Source organism: Pteronotus mesoamericanus, unplaced genomic scaffold (genome assembly GCF_021234165.1).
Source record: "Pteronotus mesoamericanus isolate MK-2021 breed Mesoamerican mustached bat unplaced genomic scaffold, CSHL_Meso_final scaffold_85, whole genome shotgun sequence".
NCBI lineage: Eukaryota > Metazoa > Chordata > Mammalia > Chiroptera > Mormoopidae > Pteronotus > Pteronotus mesoamericanus.
Genome location: NW_026555329.1, coordinates 75,433,307 through 75,455,340, shown reverse-complemented (window position 1 = coordinate 75,455,340; position 22,034 = coordinate 75,433,307). Strand labels below are relative to the sequence as shown.

General features: G+C 47.7%; 1 gene segment (V, D, J or C); it reads right to left on the bottom strand.

Annotated features, from left to right (window-relative positions):
* The window catches only part of LOC129063361 (T cell receptor beta constant 1-like), a 117,753-nt gene that overhangs the window by 94,409 nt on the left and 1,310 nt on the right, over nucleotides 1-22,034 (bottom strand).

Below are 22,034 nucleotides of genomic sequence, written 5' to 3'. Positions count from 1 at the left end.
ACCGTCACAGGAGCTGTGGGTTTCCTCCCTCCACACCGCCTTCCCCAGGGCTCCCCAGCCGCGGGGGTGGGAAGAGGGCCCCGGGTTCTTGCCTGGGACTCTGATCTGTGCCCAGCGCTGTGTCACTAGCAGCGCAGAAGTAGAGGCCGCTGTCTGCAGGACGTGCACTCGCCACTGTCAGATCTGAGGAAGTCTGGTCCAGACGCCTGATGGGAAATCTTTCCTCAGGAAAGTCTTTTTCGTGTGCGGCGGAGAAGCCCATATTTGAAATCGCCATCAGTACGAGGCCCTGTTTTGGGAACTGCTGATACCAAAACATGGTTGGGTTCTGAATGTCCCTTGCATGGCACTCGATCTTCACGGGGGTCCCACTTGGGCAGACGACCCTCCTTGGATGCTGAGAGACCTGAGCACCGAGCCCGGAGCCTGCAGGACAGAGGTCAGAGCTGTGAGGAGGCCGGGGGGACCTGTCCCAGCTGCCCACAGGCAGGAGCCTCCCAACTGCGCCCGCTCCCCTTCTCCTCCCGCCCCCGGAGTCCTGTCTGCTCTGTGAAATCTTCCCGTCAGACTCCCTGGATCCTGAGCCCCCATCTGCCCTGCCTGGTGAGGTCTCCCTTGACCCCTCTCCTTGGATCAGCATAAACAAAACCCCAGGCCTGGCCACCCCTCACTCCTGCCAGCACACACACACTCTGCCCAAGCCACTCAGGTAATAAGGCTCGTACTGGGCCCCAGAAGCAGCAGAAGCAGCAGAAGCAGCAGCATCTTCGGTGTCAGCCTCACACCACACAGGTCTCAAGAGAGAGCTCTTCATTCTCCCTTTGTCCACCCCCAGCGGGGGTGAAGGTGGGGATGTTCCTGAATCCCCGCTTGCTCTCTTCTGCCCCCTGGTGGCCCTCTGTGCCGATGAGGCAGGATGCATTGCTCTTTCCCCTCTCCCCCAGGGGAACCACACACACTCTGGCGAAAGAGGCCTTGGAAATGTTCTGATTTGACTCCTAATTTTGTAGGTGATACACTGAGACTTAGAGCATGGAAGGGACTCACACAGTTTTGTAGCCTCCTGTAAGGAAAGCAGTAGGTGTTTGTGTGGTCAGTGGCACTGGTCAGTTCTTCTGTGCCATAGCCTCAAAGTAACCAGTGTTAAGCCATCACAGGTGTTTTTCTTGGAGCTTTCTTTCAGTGCAAATACCTGGCTTAGGCTTTGATTGCTGAGGCGTCCCCTTCTAAGGCGGCCATGTGGACTAACAGGGCACGGCCAGGCACAGGGTCTGACAAGGAGCCAAGCAGCAGCCGCCGGCGCCTCCCCAAGCCCAGCCCCAGGCTGCCTGGCTCTAGAGACATTGGGTTCATTTCAACATCGGAGCGATTTGAGTCCCTTTTTTTTTTCCTCCTGCTGCGTGTTCAATTCCTGCTTTTATGTTTTGAATTCAACAATAAAGTGTGAGCCCCTGAATCACTAGGCCCCCCGTCTTGCCCTCAGAACCAGAACCCCAGGCCGATGCCCGCCCTCTCTACCTGCCACCTTGCTCTGTGACGTCAGGTGTGCTGTGTATCTGCCAGGAGTTGTACGTAAGAATCGTGGGGCTTTTCAATGTGTCCTCGTGGTAATGCCAGGGTGTCTGGGAGTCACACTGCGAACCTCGGCGGCTGGTGCGGCCACAGCGTTGGTCACCCGGGGGCTGAGCCCGCACACAGCACTCGGTCCTCTCAGGCCTGGTAGACAGCTCATGCTTGCTTAGCCTCATACAGTGTGTCAGCTTCTTTGGTTCAACAGTATCATTACGAGATTCATCCACCTATGATTTTGCAAATACTATTTAAATTGTTGTTATATTTTATTCCATTGTATACATATAACACTATTGATCTATTGTGTTATTGATGGAAATTTTAATGTTTTCTAGTTGAGCATCACTGTGAATAAATTTGAAGGAATCATATGTTCTACTCATGTCCTTTTCTATTTCCTCGGATTTCTGGAATATTCCTTGGGTTAGCATACAATTAACAAGTGGACTTTCTGACATGTCTAATTCACTACTAATTAATTCTAGTATATTTTTAAATTCAGAGATTATGTTCCTTGTATATAAGAAATAATATTCTTCTTCAATAATATTTTTTTGTATAAATTGTTCTTCCTAGTTAGTAATAGATGTGAAGGCTTCTCAAAACTTGTTATGGAAACATTCAGCGATATTTTAATTTTTGACTTTCATTTCCTAAAACAACCCCTTTGCTCATGGACATGAGAGCTATTAGGAAATTTCACAACTAAAGAGTTCTTCGCAGTATCAGGAGAAAGCAATTAGTTAAAATACATATAAGACACTGTACAAATCTTAAGTTGTACACATAACAATTTTACAGTGGAAATTTTAAAATCAAGTGAGGTCCATATGCTTTGTTTTGTAAATTTCTTTACTGACAGGAAGGATCTGGACACCTCCTAGTCATACCCAGAGGACCAAGAAAAACAAAACTGTCTGTCTCTTACTCTTCTCTCCTTAATTTCCTTCTCTCATTGGACAGTCTCACCCTAGCCCTTCGCTTCTGGGGTATGAGCTGGCCACAGAAGCAGCGAGCTTGTGGCTGTGTCCCCACGGCCACAAAAGTCCCTGACTATACCCACTGGCTCTGGAAACCACTGATCTGGAAGTGTCTGCCAACGTGGCCAGGAGAAACTACAGCGCTGTATTTAGATCCATCGCATTTCCAATGTGTTAGTCTATTCGCTAACTCTTGTTAGAGAACATTGGTTGCAGTGACAGCTGAAGTGCCTGTCAGACCACACATCCTGGTGCAAATATTCCGGGGCCGCTGTCTCGGTCCCACCTCTGTAGCGCAGCACATTGGTCTCCGTGTGGGTCCAACGTGCACAGATTGTTTGGAAGAAGAAAGCCAAAGTGACAAAGAAATCAGGAAGAAGTCAAGATAAAATGCATGGAGCCAAGGCTTGCGTGTTACGTCAGGGACTCCCTACAGTTCTCCAAAAATAGCTGGTGGAGGTTACAGAAGGCCACTCAGAGCAGTCTGGGTTGAATAAATTCTTCCAAGAAGATTTTAAAATACACCCAATCCAGTATGTTTAGTTGTATGTAATGAGAGGGTTAGTCTGAATACTACAGCCTGTCAACGCTTCTGGAAACAGAATTATATGAGCCAGCAAAATTTGTAAACAAATGCAGTTCTTAGATTTAACACTAACTGCCTTTTAAACTGATATACAGGTGGAAGATCAGAAAAGGAAAAAATACACAGAGAACATGAAGACTACTTGCAAGATAATAGTGACCACCTCTCTGCTGACTCGTCAGGCACAGGTTTCCCTGGAGCCGACTCTGGCTTCTCAGGGCCGAGTGAGCGCTTACAGGAGTCTAGTGGGCGTTTCTCTGCAGATACCCACGGGGGAGCCTCTAGAACCAGAAACTCCGTTGTGTTCAACAACTTCGCTTCTCCCATTCTTGCCATCTTCCCCCGTGGCCGTGTTCTGGGGGCGGTGGCGATCGTCTCTGTCCCCACGTTGTCCTATCGTCCTCTCCTGCCACAGCTCCCAAGGCCTGTGTCACTCTGCCTGGTCTTGTCCTTCTGGTGAAACCCTCTCGTCATTCCAGTTTCATCTCACAATCGTTGCCTCCACTTTGAAGCCCACCCAGGTGCCATCAGACAGAATTGGCCCTGCTCCTTCCTGTCCCCTGCTGCCACTTCTGGCTGAAGTGCACACGTCATGACATTTGGTTATAGTATTGGACTTCTACACATTTGTCTCCCCACTAGACTTCATTATTTCCGGAAAGAAGTAACCATTTTCTGTTCATTTTTGTTTTGCAGTGTTTAGTAAAATGAAAAAAAAAAAAAAGTTGATTTGTAAAATCAAACCTCTCTCTCTCCTCTCTCTCTCTCTCTGTCTCTCCACAATGTGGTTAGATAGATGGTAGATAATAGATAGATAAGGAGTGGATCCCTGAAGTCCTGCGCATTCCCCACGGCATGGCGAGGGCAGCGGCTGCTGGGTGGCTGGCTGAGGTGGCAGAGAGCAGGCAAGGCTGGGGGCTGAGAGCAAAAAAGCCCTGCCACCTGGTGGGCAAGCAGGGCTGGGGACCCGTTTATGTGCAGAGAGGAGGTGGCTGCACTTCACTGTGTCTAAGCTGCTGGCACAGAGGTACAGAGCTGTCTGGTTCTTCTGGGTCGTTGTCACGGTGAGAGGAAAGGATGCCTTCTTCTCCCGAGAGGCCCGGTAGCCTTCTGCCAGGTCTCCCTTCTGCACATCCTTTTCACCATATGAGAAGTAGATCAGTCGCAGCCCTTGCCCTGGGTCCTGTCGGTACCAGTACATGGAGTTATGGTCAAAGTCCTGTTTACATTCCAGGGTCGCTTCTCTTCCTTCCTCTCTGAACAGGTATTTTGGGGTCTGGATGATTCTACCACCCACTGTGCCTATGGGAGAAAAAGGAAGCTTCTGGAAACACAGCCCAAGAGGGTGCCTCTGCTGCAGTTACGGGGAAAAAGGCTTAGTTAGATCTGGGGCTTGGCAACTTCTGGGCATGAATTTGCCCCCTGAACCCAGGACTCACCTGCTCCCAGGACACAAAGGGCCACGCAGCAGAGCACCTGGTTGCCCATAGTGGGAAGGGGTCCCCTTGTAGCTACAGGCACTTGCAGGAAGACAAATGAGGCAAGAAACTCAGCTCTGGGGATCCCCTGGCTGTGTGTGCAGAAGGTGCCAGAAGGCTAGAGTGGACGGTGGGAAGAGACCCTGGAGATATTCCAGGCGGGCTCCCTAAGTTTGCGGATGTGGAGACAGAGCAGAGGAGACCCGGGTTACTTGCGCCCCGTCCCCTTGTGCCTCCCTGTGGCCTGAGAGGGCTGGCACCCAGCAGAGTCTCACTGTGATTGGCCCGCTGGCTTGCACCTTCCTAGTGAAGGTGAGGTGTGACCAGGAGAGCGGCCTGTGGACACGCGGGTCACAGGAGAGCATGGGATTCGTCTTTAATCCCATCGCTGCACAGATGCTGCTCTGCTCAGATCCATCCTCATTTATTCCAAGGCCGGATTTTATTCAACAAACTTTTGCCTGATTGGTTCTACATTTGCCATTTTTACGTTCTTAGAGGTTTCCCTATTTTTCTTCAGGGTCCATACTAAAGTTCCATCTGAGTGTCTGTGGGTATCTTTTAATATATTCTTCCATTCTTAAGTAAGTGTGTCTTTTCCTTTCATTTCTTTCCTGAGTTCAATCAAAACAATTTTTTTTTTGTTTACACTTGTTTTTGCCATTTCTGTTCATAATTTTTGATATTCAGGTTTAGGTTGATTTCTTCCACTGCTTGCTTGAATATATTTGTTTGAAATGTAGACTTAAATTTTACTTATGACACATGTTTGTTTCCTGGGGAGAGACAGTGGAAGTTGTTTGTTTTTCCTATCCTGTGCATTTTATGTTCTTTTTGTTAATTTCGTAGTTTACAATATATGCAGGTTAATCAAATTGTTCTAGCGAAGTCGAAAGGCGTCAGTAACTTTTGTTTTTAAGGAGGTGGAGGGAGGTATGAGTCCTCTACTATCATAATTCTCTTTCGTTATGCTGGACTCTAAAATTTTCTCTATTTCTTCTACTTTTCCTTCACTATCCAGAAGCCAGAGGACCCTTCTTTCTGTTTTGACTTTTTTCCCCCCCTTTAAATTTAAAGCTCAGTGTTCAGAGGACCTTCTCCTGAAGTCCCCTGCCTGGTCCTTTAAATGGCGTGCGCTCTGACCTCCCCCTTCAGCCCTGCTCAGGCCTGACTCCAGCTGGGACAGGAAGGGGGTGGGGGCTCTTCTCCTGGGGTCCCTCCAACCCCCCTCAGCCCTCTAGGCCCCTGGCCCTATTTCTGCCTCCACCTGCTCCTCCAGGGCAGGGAGGGGAATGACCGCAGTGTGTGCAAGAATTTCAGAAAATCAAGAGGCAGGAAACGCGGCAGAGAAGCCTGGTTTATGCTCTGTCCTGGGGAGGGTGGACGTCCTTGGTACTGGGAACTTGAAAGGCTTTTGCATGCACCTGCCTGTTAATTTTGTGAAATTGTTTCATCAGAGGAAATAAGAAGACACACTGTTCTCTAGGTGCCCAACATTTGTTGAGGAATGAGATTTAGAAAGCTCTTCAATGAGATCACAAATATTTAAGGAAATATATGTCTAATGAGCAATATCTGAGGGTCCGATGTGTCTCCTAAATATCACACAAACTTATCCAACTTTATTTTGACCATCTCTGGGATGTCCTACAGCCGTTCAGGTGCAAGGCCACAAAACCAGGATTATTCTGGAAAGGAAAAGAGGCTGTGCAGCCTAAAAGCACAACCTTTGATTCACACAGACCTCGGTGTATAGGTTTTATTCTCTCTCTTTCTCTCCTTCTGCTCCCCCCTCTCCAGAGTTTGCGTAAGAAACATAAGCTCCTTGAACCATATTTCCTCATATTGAAAATGAAGAAAACGTTTCCTTTGCTTGATCATCTTGCTTTTTCAATAAAATCCTCTATTTGAAGCATGCAGGGGAGACCTTGAAATAGACTATGAAGTAAAGAAAGAGAACTGTGACTCAATAAATATTTTACCCCACAAACTGTGTCCCCTTCTGCGGGTGACAAAGTCTTAGTTGGTGAGCCCCGGCTAGGAGGTTCCATGCTACTTCTACTTCTCCCCTCCCCTGTTCCCACCCTTGCTCCTCAAAATGCCTCACCACCGATCCGTTCACTCCTCAGACACCACATCCCCTTCCCAGCTGTGGCCCCATCTCCTCCCCCAGCTGCTGCTGTGTGGGGGCGTGGCCTGGGGGACGTTTTTGTCCTGGGAGGATGTGACTCTGAACTGGTGTGGACATGGAGCTGGCACAGAAATACACTGCGGAGTCACCGGGCTCTGCCAGCTGGATGTTAAAGTCGCTGCGCCCCTCTGAGGGAAATCTGGCAGAAAAGCGTTTTGTTGGCATTCCTGACTCGTCCATGGTTTGTTTTTTCCGCAGGGAAATCATGAACTTCAGCCCTTCCTCCGGGAGCTGCCGAAACCAGTAAACGTAAGTGTGGCCTTTCACTGGGCTGCATCTCAGAGTGGCCTCCTGTCCTCTCCCCACGACCAGGTGTCTTGGGTCCTGGGTGACGCTGGCTTTTGTGGGACCTCAGAGGAGAAGAGATGGCATGAGACAGAGTCCTAATGGCAGAGGAAGCTTGTAGCTTACAACAAAGTGACCCAAGGCGAGCAAAATACCTTTGAAGTTTCCTGCATCCCTTTAAAGATTCACACAAATTTTGCTTTATGACCCATAATACAATTATTTATTTTCTTTAAATGTCAGTACCTTTCAGAAAGCCTTGGGCCGCATGGAGGTCCAGAGCATGTTTGAGACACAGCTAAGGAAGCACAGCCAAAGCCCCATGATGCCAATCAATCATTAGCCCAGAACTCACCTGCCCGCAGGAGCAAGATGAACACCCAGTAGCAGAGCGTGGAGCCCATGGCAGAGCTGGGCGCGAGGGGAGCCCATGGGCAGCACAAGGGAGCTAAGCCTGCCCCAGCTCAGGGAGCTAGACCTCCCAGCTGCCTCCCAGGAGGCGGGTTGTCCTGTGACGTCACTGTCCGCAAGGGCTCCTATTGTCTCTACAGTGATCCTGTACAGCAGTCGAATGAGACATCTTTTTTACAGAACTACCCAAACAGCCTGGCTTCATATGTGTTAGTATGTGGGCCGGCGTCGTGCAGGGAGGGGAGGCGAGAGACGAGCACCTTCATTATCGGCCCTTAGTTGGTGAACGATTAGTTTTTACCTCGTCCCGCTCCACGTCTTCTTTTTTCTTTTCTATTGAGTCTATTGGGGTGACATTGGTTAATGAAATTATATAGGTTCCAGGTGTAGAATTCTATGATAGATGATCTGCATATTGTATCGTGTGTTTACTACCCTAAGTCGCCTCCTTCCATCACCATTTATTCCCCCCTTTACCTTCTTCTACCTGCTCCCACCTGCTCCCTACTCCCCTCCTCTCCATGCATATTTTTTTAATCTTTTGTTTGTTTATTTTCCTCCTGTTGTCTCTGCCTTTGGTGTTGCTGAGCAGAGGTAGTGACAAGGTGTGATATGTAGGTTCACAGGGAAGTGGAGGCCAGGTGGCTGGGGAAAAAGGGAAACATTAGAGGCAGGAAACATCTGACTTTCCTTCTTTCCTCCTTCAGCTCAGCTAAGCAATCATTTCGAGCATCTCAGGGAAACTTATTTTACAGTTCATAACTTATTTTGCTCACCTCTTGTTATTCTATTTGCATTTTTAATATAAGTACATATTTCAAAGAACAAACATTAGAAAAACTACAAACTCTCCCTCTTGCCTCGTGTCCTTTGATTCTGTACATCTCTGTTTTATTCTCTTTAGTCACGGATGGGTTACTGACGTTTGAGAGGTCTTCCTTCCTTCCTTCCACTCTTCTGTTCTCCTTTCCTACCCTGTGGCAGTGAGTAGAAATGATATAAAAGCCCACTGGTTCTAGGCATAATGAAAAGAAGAGTCAAAGAAGAACAAGGAACAATCCCACCCTGTTAGAATTTACAGTGTCCCTAGAAGACAAGCAGCCTATACATCTAGAACCCTCCAGGCTTTGAGTAAGAAATAAGATCATGTTAACTTTTAGTGTCCAGATAACGGTTCAAGGCTTTATCTTATTAATAGCAGGACCCAAAGGCCTCCCCCTCCGAGGCTCTCATTTTGGGGGGGAGAATTCAGGAGCCTTCCCCAAAGATATAATCCAATCAAAATGCAGCTCCTTGGAGCAGCGCAGTTATTCCTTCTGGAAATACTCCAAACTGCTCACAAATGCTTTTGATGAAAATGCCATCACTGAGCACCTGCCTAGCCCACAGGGGTGTTGCCTGGGGCATTTGCCCAGGCTGCTAGGGCAGGGTTGGAGTCCACACAGGTGAGGGGAGGTTGTCATCTGAAGTGACCTGGTTGCTTAGGGCCCAGAGAAACTCTGCAACTTGTGAAAGGTTTCATCAGCTTCTGGGTGTTACCAGTCTTCTGTCTGCCGGCTCGAACCCAATCCAGGGGGTTAGTTAAGGACAGATACCTCACCATCCAATTTTACTCTCTGCTGTCCATGACTGCCTGTTCCAGAGCAGACCTCCGCCTCGCTGTGCTGAGTGCCTAATAGATTCAAGCAGCAAGCAGGCGTTGGAATCTTCAACGGCCATACAGAGTATCATCCAAAGTGGGGTCCTTTAATATGTAAAAGAGGGTGCTATTAATAATTATGCCAGGACCACAGGCCTGAACCAGGACAGCCATGGTGCACCAGAGCCTTTGATCGCCTTACATGGATGACTTTCTTTTCTCTTTCTCCCTCTCCTTCCTTCCTTCCTCCCCCTCTCCCTTTCTTTCTTTCATATTTTTAAAACTGATTTTTAGAGAGAGAGAGAAATAAACATCGATTTGTTGTTCCACTTAGTTATGCATTTATTGGCCGATTCTTGTGTATGTCCTGACTGGAGGCTGAACCCCCAACATTGTCCTATGGGGATGCTGCTCTAACTAACTGAGCACCTTGCCAGGGCTGGTCCCCTTTCTGACACGCTCCTTTACTGCCATCTGGCGTCACAGGGGAGACAGCAGGAAATAAAGATATAACATTTTCTTTGACATGACCACATTCCAAGCCAATGCCAATGTTGAAATGTACAAGAATGACCTATAATGTCCCTTCCAACCAGCCGTTCTCTGGATTGGTGCTTTCTCCATTGACGCTCAGTGATAGCCAAGTGGCTGTGGCGTGTCTTCCACAGCAGTCCCTGGTGGTCCCACACGCCGGAAAAAATGATCTGTCCTGAGTCAGAGAACCAGAGTCCTGTCGGACCTTGGAGACCAAATAGTGTAAGTCTCTTATTTTTAAAAAGAGAACGCTGAGTCCCAGGGAGGTGAGGCACTTGCCAACGTTTTCGAGCTAAAAAAAACAAATCAATCAATCAATCAATCAATGAAATTTTTAAAAACCCGAGTTGATTAGGAAGCAGGTTTCCTGACTTCGATTTTGGTGTGTCTGGCCTACAAGAGGGAGAAAGGAGAAGTTGGGTGTTTGAAATTACAGCGCAGAAGCCCATGCCTCCTGGGCAGCTGGGCGAGGACTCGTGGTCTGGATTCCCTCGAGTGGTCCCCGAGTGGGGATTATTTATCAGCGTTTCTTCTTCCTTCCGCCGGAGGGGGTTGTGGAGTCTGCGCCCTCCCAGGTGTCCCCGTTTAATCGCGGCCCGGAGGAGGCGCACCTGCGGTGGAAGGCCCTCTCGGGCAGCCGTAGTCGTCAGCACTCGATTTTCCCACAAAGAACTCATCAGCTCTGCGGGGCTTGCTGGTGGGCAAGGGGTCTGCAGGGGACGTGTGTTTGCGATAAGATCAGTAGGAATTTCTTAGCGTTTTGGTAATATCAACGTCAGATATCTGGTCTTATTGGGGGGAGGCTGTATTTATAAACTTGGAATCCTCATACTGCCTGATTCTGCATTGTTCTGTAGGAGTCTCAGCAGCCCAGGAGCACGTCATCTCCATCGCTGAAGCGACAGTGTACGGTCTTGCTCTCTCCTGGTAGCAGCTGGAGACACCACAATCAACCTGCTTCTTCTGAGGCAGGGGGACCAGGAAGGGGCCTTTTCAAGTGTTTTCCTGGGGTCGCGGGGAGGGGAAGAAGCCAGCCCTGAGTTCGCACCCCGGAGGGAACTGACTCAGCCTCTCTCTGCTGGTACCACCGAGGCACAGAGATACGGAGCTAGGTCGCCCTGCTCTGCGGGCTGGATCTTCAGGGTGAAGTAGGTTCCATTGGGTCTTCCAGCTGAGAATCGTTCCTCGGGCATCCCCGGCTGAGCTTGTGTTCTGGTGCTGGGAGGAAATCAGGAATTCCACTCCCTGCCTGAGATGTTGTCCACGCCAGTAAACAAATATGTGCCCAGAAATAGAATTACATCGCAGAATCACCCCTGTCCCATCCGTGTGATCCTGGGCCAGGGACTCTGGCTGCCTCCACGGCCTGTGTGTCCTGGGGGAGAAGACAGCGCCACAGGGAGTGAAGGGCAGCCCGAGAAAAGCGTCTTCTACCCGAGTTCCCACGCACCCCCGCGCTCACCTGTGCACAGGAGACGGAGCAGCGTCCCGCAGAGGACCTACGAGGTACCCCTCGTAGGGTCAGCGGCCTGATAATGCTTTCGCAGTAGTGGTTTCTGATGCACCGCAACACAGGGTTCCCGGGCCCCACAAGGTAGGATCTGGCTGGGACATCACAGTCCCTGCCACCTCCCACAGCCCCGGGGACACCTTCTATGGGGGAGGGAGAATCCGTGGTCTGAATGTTTGGCTGCCTGTTCACTTTGTTACAAGGATGACGTCAATAGGCTAAAACTCATGTGAGGGTTCTCAGGGAAGATGAAATTCAGAAAAAAAATAAGAGTAAGTGGAAAAGGGAAAAAGAGTAAGAAGAAACAGAAAAAGCAAGAAGAAAATGGTTGAGGACTACACTAGAGTTGCAACTTTATCAACCTCATCAAGTTCTCTGGTAAAGTTCTCAAACTTCAGCATGAACAAAAACCACCAGGGAGTTGGCAAAATTATATATATATATATATATTACTATAACTCACCTCCAGAAATTCAGATTCTGAAACCTGACCCAGTCCTAAAATATACCTACTTAACATATACTTCAGGTGATACTGAGGCATGTTGTCTCAGACCAATCTTAATTTTTTTTTTTTGAATAGACTACACTAACAAAAAGACCACTCAATACATTAAATTGGAATGCTAAAATTTAAGTAGAACAAGGAACAAGAGAAATTTTCTGAGAAAGGAAATACTTAATGGACCGATTTAAGTTCTGGAAACAGCGTTTAAATTAAAAAAAAAAAAAAGAATAGATGGGAAACATGAAAGCTAAGTGAAAACAATTTGACTAAAGCTGAAAGAAGAGAAATTTCTAGAGCCTAAACTGTCATCAATATTGTCAAATGCTTCAAAGAGATTAAGCAGGCAGAGAAACAAAAATAAGCCTTTGGTCTAGTAAGTGTATAATTTTAATCTTGAGGAGAATAGTCTCAGAAGAATGGAAGTAGTCCAAGGAAAAGCTGAAGATGGCATTCAAAGGCGTCGCCCCTCTGTGAGAAAGCAAAGGTGTGTGTGGGTAGCAGGAGTCAGACTGGGCTTGGGGAGGGACAGACGTGGACACCGAGAAGCACTCACTCCTGAGCACTGGGAAAGGACGTAACACAGGAAGCCATGACCCTGGCTAGACAAGGAAAGTAGGAGCTTCTGCTTCCAGGGGTCAGAATTAAAAGAAGTAAATTTGGACCTCGGGGAGTAAGACAACTGGGTGTAGCTTATATTGAAGTAAGAGCCGATGCGACTAGGAGGAAGATATAGACTTCTCCAAAGCTGAGTGGTGGGCTCTGTAGGAACGACCAGTTTGCAGGCAGAATGGCTCGCCAAATTTTAACAGAGGCTCTCTGAACCCTGTGTCTGCTCCATGTGATGGAATGACCGCCCTCGGCAGAGCCAATGCCCGGATGCCTCCTTTCACGTGCATTTGATGTTGAATGTGTTGCTCTCTACCACAATTTGGATCGCATGCCTGAGGGTTTTTCCATTGTCTGCATTCAACTTTCCATTGCACAGTAGGTATTTTGTCACTGAGAACACATTACTCTGTCTCTTCCCTCAGCTCCAGGGACACGAATTAGTGGTTTGTAGGGTCTAAATTTGTCACCCTTAAAATTGACATGCTTTTTGCATTACCTGGATTTTTAACTCCTTACAAAGAAATTCACCAGAGTCTCTGCTTGGTGTGACATCACTCTAAAAACTAAGGATTTATTGCCTCTCTAATTCCTTCTCTTTTCCTAGGTTCTGTGTCCCACAAATGTAGTAATAATCCTTCATTCCTCACTTGTGATGGACACTTGCTGAGTGTGCCTGATTCAGAAGGTCAAAGTAACAAGCCCCAAGCTGCCATGTTGTTCAAAATAACCCCACACTCCTGGCTAATGTTGAGTTTTCCAAGTTTTTCCCTGTTTCCTGAGTTTGTAATCTAGCATGAGAGAAGATCAAGTCAGTCCTTCTCAATGCAGCCGAAGGGCTAACATCTGAATCTATAAACTTGTACCCACTATGAGATCTAAGAAATGGAGAAGACAATTAATAATAAGGCAGAATAAGGGGCCCACAAGATGGGAAAGGAAATGAGTTGTCAAATCAGCCGTGTGATGATTCCAGGACTTCATTCCAGTTTGTTCTGCAGAAATCCCTGTGTTCTTGTTTTGGTTCCGTGGGCTATACATTTAGCCTTGTAACAAATTCCCCTTTGGTGTAAGCTAGCTCTAGTTAGCTTTTATTTCCTTTTGACCTAGTGTGCCACCGGCTTCCTGAGCCGGGCCCAGGGTGAGTTTGTGTATTACGGTGAGCTGCTATTTAGCAGTGTGGGTTCACTGCTGGCACAGAGATAGGTGGCTGAATCCTGCAGCTCCGTACCCTGGATCTCCAGGCTACAGGGTGAGTCTTTGGGACATTCAGCTGAAAATCTCTTCTTGGGCATCTGTGTTTCCAAAACATTTTCATACTGGAAGGAAACCAAGAACTTGAACTCTTTTGCCAGGATCTGTTGGTACCAGTAAACAAAACTGTGTCCCTTTTGGGGGACACAAGACATTTTCGCATTCTGCCCTTTCCCTTTGATCAGGTGCCCTGGAGTCTGGGTGACTTCTGCCCCAAGGGAGCCTGGAAAGAGAGCAGACAGAAGTTGGAGACTAGCCCAGGAGGGACCCTGATGGCCTGGATGTGGAGCTGACAGCGTCAGAACAGGGACTTACCTGCACCCAGGAGACAGAAGACCAGGGAGCAGATGCCTATGGTGTACATGGCAGACTTAGGTGCAAACAGTCAGGTGGCTTCCTCAGCCCTGAGGCTTCCCCTGAGGCTTCCTCAGCCCCCGTACACAGCTGCTCTGTGACGTGATCTCTTCGTAGAACCCAATAGCCTTCCCGTGAGGACGACACCTTGCTTTGGTCACAGGGGAATCACCCCCTTAGCGGCCATCTGCAGGGTTTCATGGGAGATTTTTCATTCTATATATTCTTACGAAATGGTTCTCCTAAAGATTAACATTGTGCACTTAATTGAACAAAACCTTCTATTTGTTTCTCTGCCTGCTTGATCTCTTTGAAGTATTTCATAATAATGATTATTCTGAGTTCCTGGAACTTTCTCTTCCCTCAGCTCCATTCACATCATTTTTAATCAGTGCATGTTTCCTCGCTGGTCTTTTTTTTTTTTTTTAAATGAATGTGCTTTCCAGAACCTAAATCCATCCATTACATTTGGAATCCTGTCCTGATCAAGTGGAAAAAAAAAGAAAAGAACATGAAACAACTATACTCACTTGTTGGAAGAAAACTCAACACAGAATTGTGATTCTTCAAAAGCAAGGGAAAAAACTGGGACCATGTCCACACACAGTGAGGGGGAAAAACAGAACATGGGAAATTTTCTGAGTTGAGAGGTTAAAAGATAGAGGGGACAAAGGCAGCCAAGCTTTGTGAGGAAGACTACCAGAGAGGAGAAAGCTACACAAAGAAATATGGAAATCTTTGTAAGGACCAGAACTTTTGTGTAGGATGAAACTTTAAAAAAAAAAAAAAAAAAGCACTACAGAGAGCCCTGATTGGGTGGCTCCGTTGGTTGGCGCATTATCCCCTATATCAAAAAGTCATGGGTTCGTTCATTCTTCAGTCAGGGCACATACAAGAGGTAACCGATTGTCTCTCTCTCTCTCTCTCCCCACTGTCCCCCTCCGTCTCCCCCCTTCTTTTCTCTCTAAAATCAATGAACATCTCCTTGGGTGAGGATTAAACAAACAACCACTGGAGAGGAACCACAGAGAAGACTGACCAGCATCCCCAGAGCGGCCAAGCTTCAGCAGCGGGGCAGGATGAGGCTGGAGCAGGAGAAGGCAAATTATAGCCCGGAGGTTGGCCAGCTGTTGATGTAAATAGTTTTTGGGGTGAGAATCATTTCCATAATGACAGTGTGGAGAACTTTGAATGCCCTCTTTCTAGAGGAAAACAACAACAACTGGGGAAAATTTAGAAACAAGTACTGAAAGCCTTTGACAATTGTCTCAAGAGCATACAGCAAATGGAGAGACATTTATTCAAGAAAATCTTCATCTCGGCAAGAGCAGCAAGTCCGTGGTATTTGAACACCGCCCCACATGGATGTGTCAAGAACACAGGGACCCATCCGTTGCCCAGGAAAAGGCAGGTTGCCAGCACTTCTCCTCCCGACCAGCTGCGTGGTGTGGAAACTATTCTGGCAAATGCAGCCCAGACGTCTGGGTCCTTCCTCCTTGGAGCACCCACTTGCAAGATGGACCCTCTGTTCCAGAAACAACAGGCCAAGAACAGTTGGTCCCAATCCTCCCCATCCTGCTTCCCTGTGGGGTGGAGATTCCATGCTGGGAGGGGCAAGTCGAGAAGACCAGGGCCCCCCATCCCACCCAGGTACCCGCCCAGAGAGCAGGGACACACTCCAAGAGAAGTGGGCCGCTGTCCCTGGCCCCCGCTCTGGAGCCATGGTGCAGAGTTCTGTCCACAGGGAGAGGCGAGCCACAGGCAGAGCTTGACTTTGACTTTAGGACCCACCAGACCTTGCTGATCTTTTCTTATGAAAGTACTTCCTTGCTGCTTCCCTCCTTTCTTCCTTCCCTCTCTCCTCACGGGGGTCACGGTCTGACGGCTTTCCCAACCTCTCAGTCCTTCCCATTTGCTTTCACAGGCATTTCGAACCCAGGCTTGGCCCCTGCTTCTTGGAGGACCTGAACTTGTGCACGTAGAGCAAACTCTAGTAATTTTCACACAGCTTCCGAAGCCCCGCATCGAGCTTTTGATACCAGTTCTCTCTCTGTGCCACTTAAATGGTTCATAGATTGACATCAGGCAAAATAGTTAAGCGTGTCGGGAATAACGCATGCTCCAGGCAGTACCAGTGTCTTTGAATCTGGAATGAGTCTCCAGTGGTTCTGGTTGTCCTCACCTGATAAGAAACCTGGGGGTAGGGGGTGGCCCCAACATGCCTATGAGGGCAGTTCCTTCTCCTTCGGGGGAGGATTCGGGGGAGGGCTCTACCTCTTACCCGGGCCTGCCTTTACAGGCGTGTCCAAACTTTCGGCATCTCTGGGCCACACTGGAAGAAAAAAAGTTGTCTTGGGCCACGTATCAAATACACAAACACTAACAAAAACCAAAAAATCTTATACTGTTTTAAGTAAATTTACGATTTTGTGATGGGCCGCATGTGGCCCGCGGGCAATGGGTGAGACACCCCTGCTTAACATATTGCTAAGTCTCCAGCTTAAATTAAGAAGGAGAAAAAACAACTGACAAAAGGTCCCTATTTGTCTACTGCAGAGAACAGAACGGGTGATTAAAGTGATTCTGGGAAAATGCTACCAACTGAACATCAGGTGAGTGTAACCACTTTTCCACCCTTGGCATAACCGTCCACAGTTTCATAGGCTTATGCCCAACTTCCATCTGCAAAGCAGATAATGACAGACATGAACCCACTTCCTAGAGCCGTTGTCGGAGGGCAGGGAGGCGTAGAGAGGGCGCGTGGACCCGGGAGCAGGTTTGTGAGCAGAGGGGAGGCAGCGCTCTAGCTCTCTGTCTCTGCTGCTCGCACAGAGGTACACGGCGGAGTCGCCCAGGCCAGGCGAGCGGATGCTGAGAGAGAGGGAGGAAGTGCTAGGCCGGCTGGGTTGGAAGTTGTCGGGATGTCTGCTTCTTTGTTGAGTGTCTCATCATGGTAGTAGAGCAGCAGCTTTGGGGCTCCGCTCAGCTTCTGTTGGTACCAGTACATGGTGTCATGATTCAGGTCTTGAGAACAAGTCAGGGTCACTGGTTTCCCCACCCTGGTAACCTTGTATCTTGGGCTCTGGGTGGCCGTGGCACCCAGGTGATCTGCAGAAAAAGAAGGAACATTTAGAGACGAGTCAAGAGGGAGACGGATGTTGCTGCCATAAGGAAAGACACCGAACTGAGGACATGAAAGCTTTCATTAAAAATGTCCTTCTGCCCAGGACTCACCTGCTCCCAGGAGACAAAGAGCCACACAGTGGAGAAGCCTGGGACCCATGGCAGGGCCCCACAGGCATGGGGCACCTGTCCGTCCCAGACTCTGACCCCTGGGTTGAGAGGTGGGAGCTCCGAGAGTTCCTGGTCCCTGAGAGGTGGGTCTCCTGTGATAACAGGGCTGCTGTTGATGTCACCAAGGTGAGGGCCTCTTCTTGTGATACTATACACAGCTTCCTATGTGGCAGGGGAGGCTGGGCTTGGCTGGGTCAGGCATGAACCAAATGTTGCAGCTTCCCATTGTCCTTCTTCCTGTGTCTGCCCCCTGTTCCTCCAGGCCTGTCCATCTCAGTCCTTGTTACGAACATCCTGTAAGGCAGGGCACAGAGTCCCCCATGCATGGCTAGCTTTTGTTCAAGTTGCACTCATAAATTTACGGCGCTGTGTCTTCAGTTTGTTATCTACATCCTTGAGGCCTGAAAGATATCTGCCCTCCAGCCCCACCCTAATGCAGAAATGAAACCCTTTTCACAGCGCATCAAGGAAATTGGTGATGCTACACTGCCTCCTTGTGGCCACAAGTGTCCGGAGCAGCCTTCCTACACTGCCCGGGGAGACCAGTGCCATGGGGCGAGAGACACAAAGGGCATTGATATGTGTCTAGCCTCCGTCTGCTCCTACTAGACTGTGCCCCTCAGACCAGCACACACCATGGGTCTGGCAAGCCTCACTAAAGACAGCATAGCCCCATTGTGACAACTGGAATTGACCTCCAAGACACTCAGGATTGGCTGACACATGTCTAGGGACTGGGCTAACCCACGTTTTCTCCATTTAAAAATCAGACCCGATGGAGAAAGGAAAACCATCTTTCACCTGTGTTCATCGCCTTGGCCACCCCACTCAAAAATCAAGGTTAAAAAAGTGTTTGGATGTGGATTTGTGCTGGACACATGTGACTTTAAACTTACCACCACGGTTGCCACCTCTGTCAGGGAGCAACCTACAAACCAGGAGTAAATGCGTTTTTACTCACTGTTTTTATTTCCATTAGGGAGTCCTTTAAATTGTGATGAGAAGGGATGTGACGATAGGGCCACAATCGGAGTCCCGGTTCCTTTCGGATCAGAGCAGCGCAGTGGGCAAGAATCACACCGTGCCTTCCCCAAGGATGGCACACGCCCCTGAAAGACAGAGGCCATAGACTGAGTGCTGCCTGAGGAGCCCCAGGAAACCCCCAGGTCACAAGCGCATCCCAAATACTCCTGTATTTCAAGAGTTGACGCTGGTTCTTCCTCTCTTCTCCTTGGGGGACAACGCTCGGGGAAGACTTCTGTCTAGGGCCGCCACCGGTGGCAAGGGGCGGGGGAGAGGGTGCGTTTTTGCACAGGAAGGGCCTGAGTCTGAAGCACTGTGTAAAGGCTGCTGGCACAGAAGTAAACTCCGGAGTCCCCCGGACGTGCACGCTGGATCTTCAGGGTGGAAAACGTCCCTTCAGTCCTCTCAGCTGAGAACCGATCGTCATCGGGCATCCCTGATTTATCCTGTACCTGCTCCTTCAGGAAGCGGATCAGAAAGGTTATTTCTTTCCCTGCAACATGTTGGTACCAAAAAAGTGTCTCATGTCCAGAAATCGGGTCACATCTCAGAGTCACATCCTGTTCCTTCTCTATGACCCTGTGGCTGGGGAGCTGAGTGACTCCAGCTGAAACGTGTCCTACGGGAAAAGACAAGAACATAGACTACATGGCAAGAGGGGCCTGGGCAAAGGCCAAGTGGAGATGGGCCCGTGCCAGAAGACTCACTTGCTCCCAGGAGGCAAAGGGACAACACGCCGAGAAGCCTGCCAACCATGGCAGGATCCAGATAAAAATAAGAACTTTTCCAGATGATGGAACTGGTAAGTATGAGCCAAAATGAAAGCAAATCTGTGTCCCCTTGGCCCTGTAAGGTGTGTCTGGCAATGACATCACCATGGCAGCCCACGCCTATAGTCTCAAGAGAGCCCTCTAGGGAAGAAGAAGGGTCGCCGAAAGAGTGAAATTTCTCTGAACAAGTTTGAGGGGTGATGAAGAGCCAGTGCCGATAACGTTGACCTGTTTCTGCACTTAAATAGGAACTGTCCTCCTGCATGTTCATGAGGAAGCTGACCGTAGTGAGCAGTGTAATTTTCTTTTCTGGCCAGTAGGATTTCATCCTTTCAGAGTAAAATGTAAGGCCTTAAAATGTCCCTGCAACTTAATAGATGACCAGTAAATGGTTTTGTTCAATTATGTGATTTGATTAAAATGTACCATCTTTTTTTTAATATATAGTTTATTGATTATACTATTACACTGGTCCCATTTTTTTCTCCCCTTTATTCCACTCTGCCCTGTACTACCTCTCCCCACAACGGCCCTCCCACCCGTAGCCCTTAGTTCATGTCTATGGATCACACATATAAGTTCTCTGGCTTCTCTGTTTCCTATACTATTCTTAACTTCCCCTTGTCTATTTTGTACCTACTATTTATGCTTCTTATTCCCTGTACCCTTTCCCCCATTCTCCCCTCTCCACCTTCCTTCTGATCTCCATGTCTATGATTCTGTTCCTGTTCTAGTTGTTTGCTTAGTTTGTTTGGTTTTTTTTAGGTTCAGTTGTTGATAACTGTGAGTTTGTTGTCATTTTATGTTCATAGTTTTTGATCTTCTTTTTCTTAGATAAGTCCCTTTAACATTTCATATACTAAGAGGTTGGTGATGATGAACTCCTTCCATCTAGATGATAGCTTTGCTGGACAGAGTATTCTTGGATGTAGGTCCTTGACTTTCATGACTTTGAATACTTCTTTCTAGCCCCTTCTTACCTGCAAGGTTTCTTTTGAGAAGTCAGCTGATAGTCTTATCGGAACTCCTTTGTAGGTAACTGTCTCCTTTTTCTTGCTTCTTTGAAGATTCTCTCTTTATCTTTAATCTTGGGTAATGTAATTATGATGTGCCTTGGTGTATGCTTCCTTGGGTCCCACTTCTTTGGGACTCTCTGAACTTCCTCGGTCTCCTGGAAGTCTATTTCCTTTGCCAGATTGGGGAAGTTCTTCTTCATTATTTTCTCAAATAAGTTTTCAATTTCTTGCTCTTCTTCTTCTCCTTCTCTCACCCCTATGATTTGGATGTTGGAACGGTTAAAGTTGTCCTGGACATTCCTAAGCCTCTTCTTATTTTTTGAATTCTTGTCTTTTCATTCTGTTCTAGTTGAATGTTATCTCTTCCCTCCGCTCCAAATCATTGATTTGAGTCCTGGTTTCTTTCCCTTTACTGTTAATTCCCTGTATATTTTTCTTTATTTCACTTTGCATAGCCTTCACTTTTTCTTCCATTTTGGGACCATACTCAACCATTTCAGTGAGCATTCTGATTACCAGTGTTTTGAACTGATAGCTTAGCTTTCTCTTCATTGCTTAGTTCTATTTTTGGAACTTTGACCTATTCTTTCATTTGGGCCATATTTGTTTGTCTAAACATGCCTGTTATGTTGGGAGGCGCAGAGCCTTACGTATTCACCAGGGCAGGGCAACCCAGGTCTCTGCATTGTGACGCTGTATGTGGTGTAGGGGTTCAAGAGGGAACAATGCCACTTGCTTGGCTCTCAGCTAGCTTTCAGTCACTTCTCTCACCACCTACAAGCAAATTGGGCCCTTCTGGTCCTGATTCCCAGCTGGGTGGGTTTGTATATGTTCTAGGACCCCATGGGTCTCTCCAGCAAACTCTTTTGTGAAGCTGGAAGCTTCTCCTGTCACTACAACCCCCATAGGTTACTACAGCCAGAGGTTTTGAGGCTTTCTTTTCCTGCACTGGAAACTTGGGTTGCTTGGTCTGTCTCGCTCCCCAGCTTTTGCTCCCAGTTTATCCGCATGCAAAATCTGCATCCAGTCCACAAGCAGCTACCTTGTTGTGCATCCTCTCTACCCTGGCTGACCATGTCCGCCTCTGGATGAATGTTTCTCCTTTAATTCCTTGGTCATCAGACTTCTATACAGTTTGATTTTCTGCCAGTTCTTGTTGTTTTTTGTTTTTAAATTTGTTGTTGTCCTTCTTTTGTTTATGCAAGGAGGCAAAGTGTCTCTAGCTACACCTCCATCTTGGCCAGAAGTCTAATTAAAACATAACTTGCATGCTGTTTTGAAGGACCAGGCAGCTTCCTAGGACAAGGGACACAGTGTGCAGACAGACCCCCATTAGATAATTGATAGAAAGGATTCAGATACTTATGAAGAGTTCAAAAACACCCAAAGAAAAGTATATTTGGGTCTGCCAGGTTTCTATTCTTCTAGTAATCTGCATGTGTATATTGGAAATGGTAAAAGGTAATGTTACATGTAAGTTGAAATCATGCATGACCCGTGGACATGGACAATGATATGGGACTGATTGAGGGAGGAGAGAGGATGGGGCTGTGTAGAGGTGGGAAGAGGGGAAAAAACAGAAACAACTGTAACAGCATAAACAGTGAAAAGAAGTGACTCTCTAGGAATGTAAAGTAGTATAGCCATGCTGGAAAATAATTGGGTAGTGTCCTTAAAAAAATAAAAATGTACTTCCCATACAACCCAGCAATCTCAATCTTACTCCAGGGCAGAAATTTATCCCGGGGAAGTAAGAATTTATGTCCACACAGAACCCTTCACAGAAATGTTTATACAAAGCCACTTAACTTGTAATAGTCAAACATTAGAGCAACCAAAATGTCCTACAACAGGTGAGTGTCTATGCAAGCTTTGGTACATCTATGCTATGGAATGCTACTCAGCAATTAAAAACAACAACAACAACAAGAATTATTAATAAGTCAATAATCGAACAACTCAATCAACTCTCAAGGGCCATGTGCTGAGTGAAAAGAGCCAATCTGAAAAAAAACCCAGCTAC